Below are 15,996 nucleotides of genomic sequence, written 5' to 3'. Positions count from 1 at the left end.
AGAATTCAAATTTATGCTTATATTACCACGATCCTGTGTCCACACCACAGTCGTGGGAAGAAACTCAAACCAATCTACCACGGTCTTCGTGGGAATCACCGTGGATGGTCGGTGTAACTTCCGGAAGTGGTAGCGCCGCGCACGTCGACCATACCATTTTTTTTTCTTTTACCAGCGGCATTTGTCTTCTCCATGCTTGTTGATGGGAATTTCTGAGCGCTAGCTTCTCCGTCGCGATCGACTAGGTTAGAATTGCAGAGCTACCAAGTCTCACGCATTCTGCGTGAGACTCAAGCATTTAGGGTCTGTCTCACGATCTCACGCATGGCACTCATTTTTCTCACGCATCGGGTGAAGTCTGCAATTTGAGCCTAAAATAACGAGCATAGCTCAAAGGATTAAAGTGATAGTTGCAATTCTCGCTATCGCCAATGACGTAAAAAGTACCCGGATGTGGCTTTTCCTTCAAGATTTAGTGCACTTGGTAGCAAGGGCACTTCCGGCGCGGGTCATAATTTGCACAACGCTAGCGTGCGCGTACGTGTACCTTACCTATAGCGCAGCGGCGACCACGGATACTAGTACAGTAGGCCGCTGTATACGTATACCGCCCGAGCCAGCGAGTGGCCAGGCCTGTCATACTCGTACACTGTAGTCCCCGCCGCCGGCACGGCGGCCGGCCTTGCATTAGCATGCACCACTAGCACTCACTGCACGCAGCGCATAAGCTAACACATACCGGTACGGCGTACATCACAGATCAGTCATCTCTGCATACGCTGAAAATATGCTGGAAAATATTCACCCACCTGGATATACAGTATATCGTCATGGAATTCCCATCTTTTTTTTTTTTATTTGTTCTCTGTCGAAATGTCGCGAACACAATCGGGAACGAACAGTGATCTCGAACTTATCCTGTCTCCGAAGCAATTTCTTTCAAGCAAGTACGTACAATGTACGTACATATACATGTAGGCACTAGGCCTACTTATACCTAGTGCAAGTCGCGCGTGCACGTACTGCGCTGTGGAGTCACCCGCAAACTTCACCCACGCGGCCACGTCACGTCTCGCATGCCAGTAAGGGTCCTATTTCTGCAGATTTTTTTCATTTATTGTCGTGCGAACAACACATGGCAGCTTCGCAGCAACAACCAATAGTCGTATTAACAGCAATTTCTTAAGAATGGAGACATTTCAAATCATATTAAAGCTGTAATTCAAGTCGAGAAAACCGGAAGTACACGTAAAATACAGTCGGTTGTGTGTGTAAATAGCATTAGTCACGTATCACGCGCGTACGAACGGAAGTGACTTTGCTACCGGACTATCCCATAATGCACCGTAAATGACGCTTAAATCATCATCCGGGTACTTTTTACGTCATTGGCGATAGCGAGAATTGAAGGTATATTTCCCTTTTGTCTTTCAAAATTAGTAAAAATATATGCACCAGATCGCATCATTAAGAGCTAATAATCTAAAAAAGCTCCCTATCATGGGAGGGGGGTACCCCCCCCCCCTCGTTCGCGCGCGCATGCGCGCGAGCGCCGAGACGCCGAGTCATGAAAATCTCACTCATAAAAGTTTTTTTTGAACTTGGCATCTCTGGAATTGTACTGCACGCGCACGTGTACTCGCATTAGACTCCGGAAGTCTTACCTAGGTCGAATAAGGTTTGTAAGGTCATAGATACTCCGAGGGCTTGTCCACGCGGGCACTTTACTCCGACCGGCTAGTCGTGGTAGCGAGATACTCCAGAAAAAAAAAAAAAAACAACAACTCAGGAGTATTTTGGTCTTCGGAGGAAAGGTCGGAGTAGTGCCCGTCTGAACAAGGTCGTGGTAACTTCCTCCGGTCGGAGGAACTTGCCACGACCTCTTCCTCCGACCAAGATACTCCTGAGTTTTCTCAGGAGTATCTCGCTACCACGACTAGCTGGTCGGAGTAAATTGCCCGTGCGGACAAGCCCTCGGAGTATCTATGAACTTACATACCTTACGACCTAGATAAAAATTCCGGGGTCAAATCGCAATGTTGACAGTTTGCGAGTACACGTGCGCATGTAGTGCAATTCTACACCGACCCTCCACGGTGATCCCCGCGAAGGCCGTGGTTTCTTCCCACGACCGTCGTGTGGACACAGGGTCGTGGTAAGATAAGTATAAAATTGAATTCTAATTGCTGCGCCATAAAATTTACTCCGACTAGAAATACGTCTGAACATGGTTTATGAAATACAACCTGCATACCTCAGTTCCTGCTACGTCAAAGAAATCCTAGGCAAGCCGAGGACATATTTGCATGCATGAACAGTTCTCATCAATAAGTTACAGAAAGTCCTCTCCCTAGGTGACAGAAAACGGAGAAGCCATGTTAGACCAGCTAGACGTGGCAGCGAGATACTCCTGAAAAAAAGTCAGAAGTATCTTGGTCGGAGGAAGAGGTCGTGGTAAGTTCCTCCGACCGGAGGAAGTTACCTCGACCTTGTTCAGACGGGCACTACTCCGACCTTTCCTCCGACCTTCCTCCGACCAAGCTTCCTCCGACCCATCCTCCGAAGTTACTCAGACCAAAACTGCCTTCGTCTGAACGCAGCTAATGATACCATTTTGACTCACTCTACAAGAAACAAAATTTCAATGCCCTTTATCAAGACAAAGCCACTGACAAATTCCTACTTTGAAAACAGACGGCCGAATAGAATTGGCTATTTGTCAGTGCTACCAAATTTATGAATGTCTATCTGCACCCAAACTCGCTCGGATAGCTGTTTTCGTAATGTACGAAATCCAACTTGAATAAGTCAGTTGTTGCTACGTTTAAACACACCCAAGGCAAGCCGAGGTCCACACAGTGTGCATTAACAATCCTCATGAATAAGTCAGAGAAGCAGTCTATTCCCTGGGTAACAGCTAGAAAACCTACTCGATTAGAAATGTCGTTAGAAGGGATACTGATTTTCAGATCATTCGCATTCCTCCTCATATTGCACCTATTCACGATTTTCAAAAATGTATGGGAAGATGTATGCGTACATGATATGCTGTGAAAAAAATGTATGTTTGTTATCATAATAAATCTTCAGACGAGGCAAAAGGAGAAAAAAGTATGCTTCTTATCGATATATTGTACCTCTCATCAGTAACCCCCCCCCCCAAAAAAAAGGGGGGACGAGGAATCTGTTTTTCTATGAAAATAAGGAATGTATATCTATGCAAAGATTTTTAAAGATATGATATGATATGTTCCAGAAAAACTGCAAATATCCGCGATTTTTGTTTTGTTTTGTTTTAAAGCGGCCAAATTCACAGTGTAGGTACAAGAAAGATACTCTCTCAGGTAATAAGACTTAGCCAAAAAGTAAAAAATAAGTCGGTCAACAGAAATTACTTTTCTGATCCATTACAGAGGTCTGCGACCTTTTTATTTTTTTGGTGGTGGTGGTTTTTGAAAGAGGCGGTATATGCATAACCATAATGCATCATACATTTATGTGTATGAATTTTATGTGACCCAGCATCACAAAAATCAACAAAGAGTCGCACTCGCTGATTTTGTATGAGGACCCAAAATAGGTGGAATGGCTTAACCTTTCCTGAAAGGTCAATTCTTTTATATTATTGTAAAGCTTGGGATCACAAAAAGAGCTGGAACTTGTACTTTCAGAAGTTTTTGTACAACACTTTTTAACGAGAATAGAGTGATTATGTGTGTTTTAGAGTTTCACAAACTACTAACTTTCAACTCTGGTAATTTTTGAAAGGATGACGCTAATGCTTTGGAAGTTATTTCTAATTATGAATAGAGTCACGTATTCCTAATAATTTTGTCATTGCTAATGGGTCTAAAAGAAGAAGAAAAAGAAAAAAGGTTCTACTTAACTGGCTTCCATTGTTTCATATTTTGTAATCTCCAAATATGATTATTCTGGAACCGATATGCTGAAGTCACCTTCAAATTATCAAATGCATGTTATTTTATTCCATAACTTATTGTTTCATGTTATGCTCAATATCTACTATCCCGTTCAAACGCCTCAGTTTGTGGTCATATTTGTGAACAGAAACCCAAGCTGAAGAAGACAGTGAGTGATTTAAAGTTCGGTGCTAGACCCAGTGCTAGCGCTAGTGCTATCTCAGCACTAGCACCGGCGATAAAACCGAACTTGAAATCACATCGGTGTTGGGAGGTGACCTCAAAATTATGACGTATTTCCGGTTGCTTGTGCAGGTCTCGATGTTGAATGTCGTCTGCTGAACCGAGCTCCGCCGCGTGTTAGCGATTTACGTGCTTTTCCCGCATTGACTAACACTAGCCCCTATATGGATTCTCATTTTCGTCATTTCAACTTTGGTGCTGGTGTTAGCGTTGCTGTGCGAGATCCATTATTTACGCCCATAAATAGATGCACGTTTACATTCAAAGTCTATGATCAAATAATGCAGTGGTCGCCCACGAAAACGTAAACGAACATTCTAGACATGGCTACATAAATCTGAGCCTGCCTGATGGGAGCAAAACTAGGATAGTTGCATTTGGAGGACTTTATGAAATTAGCGGTATTTTAATCCGTCTTCTTCATAATGTGTCTAAAACTAAGCAATTTTGGCTGCATCATTTGACATTTGACTGTTGTGCAATTCCCTCAGACCTCGCGGTGTTGTGAACTTGTGATTCCATGGACAGGTCCATGGTGATGCCAACACCTTGTGTTGCTGATCGATAATTTTGATCGGTATCGCCTCGTTAATTTGACAAAAGGTATTGGAATACACCTTCCCCTAGACTCAGCATAATAGTCCATGGGCCAGGCCAGATATTGGTACCATCTGAGGTGGCAATACCTTTTTGGTGTCATTTTGTTTGTCGGGCATAGATATGCTTACCAAGCTATGATAGCATTTCCAAATGAGTAGCTTAGTCATAGTAAATGAATTTTAAACCAATTTGGTCTCGTTGTTATATCCCTGTACTTCTGAATCGAGACCAACCGCTATACAAAGAAGAACACTGTCTTCTGTATGTTCACAGGTGTTCTGTTGTAAACGCGGTGCGCTTAGTCTTTATTCAAGGCAGCAAAGGGAATATCCAAGGGTTATGATGTCCACAGCGCTTAGTCTAATATTCAAGACTGCGAAGGGAATATCCAAAGCTTATAAATACAGTGTATATCCCTTTATCTAAAAACAACAACAACAAAAAAGCAATTTCTAGTGAATTCTAGCGTATTTTTCAATTAGTTATCATTTTCCGCTGAAAACGCTACGGTGAAAACGCTAATACCACGCCAATGTCGCTTTATTTCCATCCAACAATGAAAGATTATGCAAAAACAATGTACCGGTACACTACAATACATTATAATTAATAATGTTGTCAATGAACAGAGTGATTTTTGTTTAAAACTGATGTATTTGTTGAGAGGGTGGTATAAAAACAGTATAGATAATCCCTTTTATTAGGAACTTTAGATATGATTAACGGTACATTGTTCTAGATAAAGACTAAGCGCACCGCGTGGCAGCTGTGGACATCATAACCCTTTGGATATTCCCTTCGCTGCCTTGAATAAAGACTAAGCGCACCGCGTTTACAACAGAACACCTGTGGACATGCAGAAGGCAGTGCTCGTATTTGTATAGCGGTTAGTTTCGATTCAGAAGTATAGGGATATAAAAACGAGCCCAAATTGGTTAAAAATTCATTTATTATGACTAAGCTACTCATTTGGAAATGCTATCATAGCTTGATAAGCATATCTATGTCCGACAAACAAAATGACACCAACAAGGTTTTGCCACCTCGGATGGTACCAACAACCCATTTTTCGGCTCTTGGCCCATGGACTAAACTTGCATGTTCCCTCACCATGTCTTTTGTTAGTCACATTAATGTCACAGAAACATGTAAGTTATGCTGAGTCGAGTGGAAGGTGCATTCCAATGTCTTTTGTTAAACATTTCAGTACTTTCGCAATAATTACCCACGCCGATGAAAATCGGCAGGGGGTTATGTAAAGGGTTCCGTATGTTTGTTTGTTTGTTTGTTTGTTTGTTTGTTTTTTTGTTTTTTTGTTTGTTTGTTTGTTTGTTTGTTTGTTTGTTTGTTTGTGTACAAGATAACAAGAGAACGGGTAAACGGATTTGCACGAAATGTTCAGGGAATGTTTGGATAATGACAGGAAAGAATCGATTAGATTTTGGTGATAATCGGTTGACCCTTGCAAATTCTGTGTGACCTTGAAGTTTTGACCCCATGGTATAGTGACCATTCCGAAAATTTCCCGTTTCTCACTTTGCGATTTTCCGCTACCATACGAACACATAAACTCCCCAACGATCCGACTTCGCTGCTCAAATGTTCGTAAGAATTCAGAGACTCCAACTCTCCCGTTTTCGACGGGAGATCTCCCGCCGAAAACCCATATTTGCAAAATCTCCCGTTCTCCCGTTTGAGATTTAATTTCTCCCGCCCTGGCTCTTTGTCTCCCGTTGGAAAGGATTTCTTACTTATTTCTATCGTATGTTGAAAAAGTAAGCCTTAGATAGCACCAGAGAGCATCTAGAACCCTGGGAATTTTGCGCTTCGCACACATCAAGTTGGAGTCTCCCGTTTGCTAAGGGTTTCAGGCGGGAGAATCTCCAGATCAGAAGGTGCTTGGGGTTGGAGTCTCTGAGAATTCCGAAATTTACGTTTAGGCCTATTTGAGGGACTATGTCCTTCTAGATTTATGAAAGTTCGTTCTCCGTCATCACAAACTGGCCCGTATTTTGATGATTTTTCAAATTAACATTGATTGTTTTTTTCGTTAGAGGAGCATTTTGCTCGGTCGCAGTCACACTGCACGATATGCGTGCTCAATGTCAATGCGTGTGCAAGGCCGCTGAAAATGCATCGCGCTCTACACTGTTGGTGCAAAATTGCACCGGGGACGTTGCGGCGCTCGTTGGTAGCCGAATACTGGTGCAGTAGACATTTGCATTCAACCCTTGCATTGAATAATTCCCGTAGACACTAATCATAGGGGTAATTGCCTAGGGGGTACGCAAATTTTGTTTTTCTTTTTTGCTTTTGTGGATACCATCAAAGATCGTACACTCATACGACCTTTGATATTTGATGATTTTTCAAATTAACATTGATTGTTTTTTTCGTTGGAGGAGCATTTTGCTCGGTCGCAGTCACACTGCACGATATGCGTGCTCAATGTCAATGCGTGTGCAAGGCCGCTGAAAATGCATCGCGCTCTACACTGTTGGTGCAAAATTGCACCGGGGACGTTGCGGCGCTCGTTGGTGGCCGAATACTGGTGCAGTAGACATTTGCATTCAACCCTTGCATTGAATAATTCCCGTAGACACTATTTCATAGGGGTAATTGCCTAGGGGGTACGTAAATTTTGTTTTTCTTTTTTGCTTTTGTGGATACCATCAAAGATCGTACACTCATACGACCTTTGATATTTGATGATTTTTCAAATTAACATTGATTGTTTTTTTCGTTAGAGGAGCATTTTGCTCGGTCGCAGTCACACTGCACGATATGCGTGCTCAATGTCAATGCGTGTGCAAGGCCGCTGAAAATGCATCGCGCTCTACACTGTTGGTGCAAAATTGCACCGGGGACGTTGCGGCGCTCGTTGGTGGCCGAATACTGGTGCAGTAGACATTTGCATTCAACCCTTGCATTGAATAATTCCCGTAGACACTAATCATAGGGGTAATTGCCTAGGGGGTACGTAAATTTTGTTTTTCTTTTTTGCTTTTGTGGATACCATCAAAGATCGTACACTCATACGACCTTTGATATCATCACACTCTCGGCTTGCTATAATCAAAATATCCCGTAAGAAAACGGCGTATTTCTCGATTTTTAGCGCTTTTTCCGCGACCCGTCGTGTAGACAATACTCTTAAAACTGGACTTAATTCGCGCGCGCTTGGAAAAGTTCCGATTCTGCACTTTTGACGGTGGAATTTGGGATTTTCGATGGATTTTTGGAGGAGACTTAAGGACTTTCCTGTACGTGAATGAGTGTTAATACCGTATGTGTAATGATGTGATTTGCGTGTGATGTGACTGTAGAACCAAAGATCGTACACTTCAGTGTACGATCTTTGGTAGAACTCACTGGCTGGTGATAAAGCACACTGGCAATTAAGTGGCCGAATTCTGGTAGATGACCGAATGCACATTATGTTTACCCCGACTTTGTACTTAGGCGTGGGTCTGCCGCCTTTGACGGCCCCTCTCTAGTTGACAGATGAGGACATCCGAGGAATATTGGTTTGGAAGGATTTTTACCCACGCCGATGAAAATCGGCAGGGGGTTATGTAAAGGGTTCCGTATGTTTGTTTGTTTGTTTGTTTGTTTGTTTTTTTGTTTTTTTGTTTGTTTGTTTGTTTGTTTGTTTGTATGTTTGTTTGTTTGTTTGTTTGTTTGTTTGTGTACAAGATAACAAGAGAACGGGTAAACGGATTTGCACGAAATGTTCAGGGAATGTTTGGATAATGACAGGAAAGAATCGATTAGATTTTGGTGATAATCGGTTGACCCTTGCAAATTCTGTGTGACCTTGAAGTTTTGACCCCATGGTATAGTGACCATTCCGAAAATTTCCCGTTTCTCACTTTGCGATTTTCCGCTACCATACGAAGACATAAACTCCCCAACGATCCGACTTTGCTGCTCAAATGTTCGTAAGAATTCCGAAATTTACGTTTAGGCCTATTTGAGGGACTATGTCCTTCTAGATTTATGAAAGTTCGTTCTCCGTCATCGCAAACTGGCCCGTATTTTGATGATTTTTCAAATTAACATTGATTGTTTTTTTCGTTGGAGGAGCATTTTGCTCGGTCGCAGTCACACTGCACGATATGCGTGCTCAATGTCAATGCGTGTGCAAGGCCGCTGAAAATGCATCGCGCTCTACACTGTTGGTGCAAAATTGCACCGGGGACGTTGCGGCGCTCGTTGGTGACCGAATACTGGTGCAGTAGACATTTGCATTCAACCCTTGCATTGAATAATTCCCGTAGACACTAATCATAGGGGTAATTGCCTAGGGGGTACGTAAATTTTGTTTGTCTTTTTTGCTTTTGTGGATACCATCAAAGATCGTACACTCATACGACCTTTGATATTTGATGATTTTTCAAATTAACATTGATTGTTTTTTTCGTTGGAGGAGCATTTTGCTCGGTCGCAGTCACACTGCACGATATGCGTGCTCAATGTCAATGCGTGTGCAAGGCCGCTGAAAATGCATCGCGCTCTACACTGTTGGTGCAAAATTGCACCGGGGACGTTGCGGCGCTCGTTGGTGGCCGAATACTGGTGCAGTAGACATTTGCATTCAACCCTTGCATTGAATAATTCCCGTAGACACTAATCATAGGGGTAATTGCCTAGGGGGTACGTAAATTTTGTTTTTCTTTTTTGCTTTTGTGGATACCATCAAAGATCGTACACTCATACGACTATCATAGAATCGATTCAACGAGCACAGATGAACATGCCGTCAACGTCCCAAATGTCGACTGCAGGTCGACCGGCTAAAACCTGGGAAGCATTGTCGCAAAGATCCAGACAAAGGAAGACCAAAGAGTTGTTGACGCAAAGGAAACCAGAAGAACTGATCTTTGCTGCAACTCAAGGAATGTATTTGAAAAACACAGATCTGAAATATGTGCTGAACTTTGCAATGATTTCACCATCCCGACCATCCAAAATCAGGGAAGTAATCAAGAAGCCAGTGAAGACACCTGAAGGGTACACCTCTGATGAAGCATTATCACTTCTTGTCGAAACAGGAATGACAAAACGATCATAATTATCAGACTGTTAGATCGTCAGCAAAGAGAAAAAATGAGGACATCTACCCACCATACAATGAAGTGAGGAAGGCTAAGATGAAGTGCTATCCTGAAAACATTACAATAAAGGAAGATTCAGCCGAGGTCCCTCTTCAGAAACTGCTTTATCACACTGCCTTGCGAATTATCGATGATCAAAAAGAGGTGATGACAAATACCTTGGAGGGTCTCGAGGATGACGAGCAGATGTTTTGCAAGTTGGTTTGCAAGTACGGATTTGATGGGTCATCAGGACAAAGCGAGTACAAACAACGATTTTTGTCGCAAGAAAAGACGGATGAGAGCTTGTTTTGCGCAACTGTGGTTCCTCTACAACGAAAATGGGGTGATCAGATCTTGTGGGAGAATCCGGTACCGTCTTCTACAAGATTCTGTCGACCTCTCCGCCTCAATATCCCCAAAGAAACAGTAGAGTGGAGCCAGGATGTAGACACATCAATAAAACAGGAAATTGATAGTCTACAGCCAATGGATGTTGCCCTGGACATCACGTACGAAGTCGAGGCAGACCTGAACAGAATCGCCCAAGTGAAAGTCAACTATGAAGTACATCTCACCATGGTCGACCAGAAGGTTACCAATGCTCTCACAGACACAAAATCTTCCATGAGATGTTACATATGCGGTGCAACCCCAACGCAATTCAACAATTTGGAAGAAATGCCTTGCTCAGATCCGACGACGTACATGTATGGCCTTTCGCCTCTCCACAAGTTGATTAGGTGCTTCGAGATGTTGCTTCACATCGTTTACCGGACAGAGATTACGAAATGGCGCGTTTCTTCTGCGGCAGAAAAGGAGGCCGTGAAAAGCAAAAAACAGATGATCCACGATCGCTTCAAAGTGGAGATAGGAATCAAAGTCGACGAACCTAAACAAGGTGCAGGGAATACAAACGATGGCAACACAGCTCGGAAGGCTTTCAAGAACGAAAAGGTGTTTGCTGATGTCTGTGGTTTGGACGAAGACCTAATCCACAGATACCAAATGATTTTGGTCGCTTTGTCATGCAAACTTCCTCTGGACCCAGCCATATTCGGGACATATTGCCATGAAACAGCCGAGTTACAGCTCCAACTGTATCCATGGTTTCGCTTTTCCGTAAGCATCCACGTCCTCCTCATTCATGGTGCCAGAATCCTGTCTTCTTCAGTTTTGCCGATCGGGATGATGAGTGAAGAGGCACAGGAAGCCAGAATGAAAGACAACAAGATCTTTTGACGAATGAACGCTAGAAAAACATCTCGCACTGACAACATCAGCGATGTTTTTCACAGACTGATGGTAACGGGTGACATCGTAATCAGTAGCAAATCTCTACGAGTACAGAAATCACAGCCGCTTCCCGCTGATGTTCAGAAAATGTTGAAAGATCCAACAATCCAGGACATTGCTGGTGACGCAGCAGATAGTGACTGTGATTCAGAGTAATTTCAATATTTCGAACAGAATGCTTCAGTGATACAGGTATGCGGTATCTTTTTTTATTTTTTTATTTTTCCGGGCTACAGAGGGCGCTCTTAACATAATAACTTCATCAAATTTTCTTTTCAATTTGTGTACAATGTGTATTTCTCACTTATCTCTCATTTGCATTGTTACCGCATGCATTTTCACGAGGGGACATCATATATAGCAAACTATTGATTAATACCAAAAAAGTCCTGAAGGGCGCCCCTCTAAGTACGTGTGACCTGAAAGTCTGAACCTTTGCTGAACCCTTTCCTTTATTTTTTTTCTTTTGTTTTGATACTTTTCATGTTGTTTCTGCATATGCGCTACAGCTACAGTTCGCACTATCAATTTTCTGACATGTGAAAAATATTGTAACGTGAGAATATTATATTTCTCATTGGATGTTCACAGCCAATCAGAAATCGCTATATAAATGACGTCATAGGTGTTTGAAAATATTTTCATTGGATTCTACGGGTCTGATTACCCCTAGATCCACCAATTTAGCATAGGTTTTAAGTTGATCTCGGTGAATATGAATTTTGGCGCACTTTGGAGCCATTCTGGCCCACTGTGCGTCGCAGGTGATCCCAGTACTCTCCCCTCACCTCCGTTCGGCTAGAAAACAAAAAGACGTACACACACACACACACACACACACACACAAACAAACGTACGTGCATAAACACATCCATACATGCATGCACATACGTACATACACGCGCGCGCACACACACACACACAAAACAGAACCACCATCACCACCACTTACACAAAGACTCCACCAAACACGCACACATACACACCACAGGTCACACATGCGCAGACGCATACACACAGCACATATAAGGGCCTACGCACCTACACACCATACACAACACATACCATGCAGCCCCCTCCCCCCCCCCCACACACACACACACACATTCACACCGCAAAGTTAATACCAATCATACCAGGGCCACCTCCGTGATCATACCCACCCCCATGCAAGCATAACACAGGAACGATCACCTCAATCGCACAATTTGTAGTGCATCTTAGCATTATCTTCTGCAGCTTGAAGAAAACGACCGACGACAATTTGTGCAGCTACATTGTACGTTTAATTTTGCCAGCAGAAATTGTCGCCATGGCAGTCAAAATTTGGGAACTGCACGAGCAGCACGATTTGTCGCCTGCTGCAGGGGCGACAATTTGTGCCGTCAACTCCTGCACAAATTGACGCCCCGAGCCGAGGGTAACAATTTGTGCAGGGGTGACAATTTCTGCCGCAACGCACCCTCTTGACGGACTGCGCAAATTAATATCTGGTGAACAAGAACAGGAACACATAATTTTCAATGAAACCCCCGGGTTCTGCTTCAAGTTGAAGCTTTGAAAGATAGTGGTTTGTTGTCAGCAATATTTTGTCTGATTTCTTTTTTCCATCCTTCATTAGCAATTTAATGTCATGTGTCCATCAAATTTGGGTTTGGCGGTATAATGCGTCCATTCTTGGGATGTCATAGAGTAAGAATTATGACGGATTCAAGGGATAATGCTTGTACGACTTGCTTTACTCATGTTATCAATTATCTTTTTTTATTTCATCTGAGGGTGGAGGTGTGTGGTATGTACAATAATACATTTACTACTTAAACATCAACACCATCAACATGACGATGTTTTTCAGCTGGTTTCCAATTCAATCACCCTTTTCCGTAACGTGAGTGATTTTATTTTTGTTCATTGTTACATTTGGTTTCCCTCTGTCAAAACCCTAAACCCAAGTCGTTGGTGGTTGGTCAAACACATTCAGTACTGTACGCCCGTGTGGAAGGACAGACTTTAGCGGAGACTGTAACTTTACGATCCGAGTGGAAACGCCAAACATCCTTTCTGGCTATGGCATCTACGACCGCTTCTGGATCACTTTCCGTAACAACACGATCGCGGTGGGGCGTCACGGGAATTCTACCCCTTTTATGGCGGCCACTTACCCGACACTCATGGAAATCAACTACGTCGGTGTCGTCACGAGATTTGGATCTGAGGGATACTGGAAGTTTCACTCGTTTTGCTAAAGAATTGATATCTGTCTCTGTGCATGGAATCCTGTGCATTATTCTCTTATCGAAGATAATGACATGTAACATTTCTTTTTAAAACTTGTGGTGGAAATTTTAACCCTTAGACTCAAAGAATATTATACCGATAAACCCAAAAGTAGGGCAAAGGCAAAAAAAAAAGAAGAAAAGAAAAGGTACATGTATAGCGCATCATCGTATAGTGTCAATGGAAAGTAAGCCTTGTGGACACCTTTAACTTATTTAATGTGGGAAAATCAAAGGAAAACATGGGACCTTTTGATTATTTTGTGGAATCGCTCCTACATTCAGTGTAATATTTGACTCCATGTGTATGTTTTACATGTTTACCATTTAGATTTAACAGTGTAATATGTCACAAACAAACAGCAACAGATTGAGCTAAAATTGGACAAGAATCAAGAAAGTTACCCCTTTTGACGTGCCCCCCCCCCCCCTCCCCGCCAGTTTCGCATATTTATCAAGTAGTTATATCGGTCACAATCATATAACATTATGTGGATAAAATAAAATTGTGAAGTCAATTACTGATGTACAATATACACTAACAATCTTTAAAAAAAAAAAGAACACACCAGTGTTGTATACTATACATCTGACATTAAAGCGTCAAAATAGATAATCATGAAGGACCTCTGATAAGGAATTTTTTTCTGTTTTTATTCTATTCAATTATGAGAGAGAAAAGCACTGTAAAGAAAAGAAGTGTATTTTCGGGTTTTACTTTGGGTTTCCTGATTCAATTAATCTGAACAAAAGTGAAACACAAACTACGTAGTAATATGACAGTGTCGCGTTGTTCTTATAGCAATACATTAACATAATATATATATATATATATATATATATATATATATATATATATATATCATACATACATATATATATATATATATATATATATATCCCCAGAGTAAAAACAGTCGTATAAACACCGCAGGAGCCATTTTTTCTTTGTCTCCTGCGGTGTTTTAACTCTTGATATTTGTTTATTACACACCGACGCAGAACTTTCATATTTTGATATGTATGGATAATATATACATATATATAAATATATACGTAAAGAGTTTGTTCGCAAAAAACGATAAGTCAATTTTTGAAGATTTTGAAGTACGGTCTCTGTCATAAAGTACAAAATAATACCTTTTAAATGATATATTGGTCACTACATATAAAGGTACATTTTTGAAGTTATGGTCAAAAGAAGCATAATTTGTATATTCGAACCATTAGCGGTGATACAATTATGGTTCCATCAGCGCAGTTTAATTGTAAGCCTATCTTAAACATCTATATTGTTGTCACCTACATTATTATTTTGTTTTTTATCGCGACATGTTTATCGACATAATACGTTGAAGGCTGGATAGTGCCTTAGAAAACGCTCTCAATGCTACAAAGCTTGCGAGGAACAATATCTTACGGAAGCAAAAGACATGAAGCTCAGTCTTTAGCGCGACTGTCTTGCGATCAATCGGCTCTGGGTTGGAATCCTCCATGACGGGAGCTAAGCAATGTCGAACGCGAGGAGTCTTTCTCGTATTCACATGACATAAAGATTCATCTTATTATATTTTGAAATTAAGAACACATGTTTTTCCTTCAAATTCTTTATCTATCAATGATCAGTTGTGGCAATCAAAAACGTCATGTTTTTGCCCCTTTCTGTAATGACAGTGGATCACATAAAGTATTTCCTCGATGGACTACAGCAAAACATCAATGTCTATTGCAGGTGAATAAAATGCGTTTATAACCCATGTTATATAATTTACATTTATGTATACCTTATAAGTCATAATATATGAAACGAATATAGGTACTTCTTCTTATTCGTTTCATGCTCCTCTCCTTTTTGTGTGTGTGTCTCTCTTTCTCTTTTCTCTGTCTTTTTAATGTATTATTATATTAATAAATGTCAGCAATTTCCCTCATTAACCTTCCGTTTCCCTCTTATTTCAATCAGATTTTTCTTAAGAAACTAGCAGTACAATGAAGGGGCACCCCATCCCACCCCTTAAAGCAAGATCGAAATAGAGCGAGTCGCAGTGGGATCCTTTCTGAGAAAGTGACAGTGAGGTGTAAGTTCTTGCAATGAGCTTAGTGATTCAAGCATCCCATGCTTATTCCACCTTAACTGAACTGGACGTGATGTTGGTTTTCTCTTATTACAATGAGGTGAATCGATACTTCTATACAATGTCAATTGCCAAGTGTATTTTCATGAAACGTTGTACTGGTGTAACATGTGAATTATATTTGTCTGGATTGCGTTGTTCAAGATGAGTAATTTGTATATATTCAAGGTGTGAATGAAAGTGGTAAAGTTGCAGAAGAGACGAAACAAAGCATATATGTGCCTTGTGCTGATGTATCATCAAGACAGAGGACGTTTTGAAAAGGCATGGTGCAAATGACATCCATTGAAGGTTAGTGTCCTACTTAACCCGTATCTCGTGTTATACGTATTCCTGCTATAAGATATCAATTAGTTAGCTGCAACGAGTTAAAATATTATGTCGCTAAACGGAACAGAAGTGTTGTAGCGACGAAATGATTGTACTGGAA

General features: G+C 41.5%; 1 pseudogene; it reads left to right on the top strand.

Annotated features, from left to right (window-relative positions):
* The first annotated feature begins 9,500 nt into the window (after positions 1-9,500).
* LOC139724845 (uncharacterized) lies at positions 9,501-11,101 on the top strand (annotated as a pseudogene).
* The last annotated feature ends 4,895 nt before the right edge of the window (positions 11,102-15,996 follow it).

This window comes from Diadema antillarum, unplaced genomic scaffold (genome assembly GCF_040938485.1).
Source record: "Diadema antillarum isolate AM-2024a unplaced genomic scaffold, OU_Dant_1.0 scf00000233, whole genome shotgun sequence".
Taxonomy (NCBI): Eukaryota; Metazoa; Echinodermata; class Echinoidea; order Diadematoida; family Diadematidae; genus Diadema; species Diadema antillarum.
The sequence above is the reverse complement of the archived record's forward strand: the minus strand, read 5'-3'. Positions and strand labels throughout refer to the sequence as shown.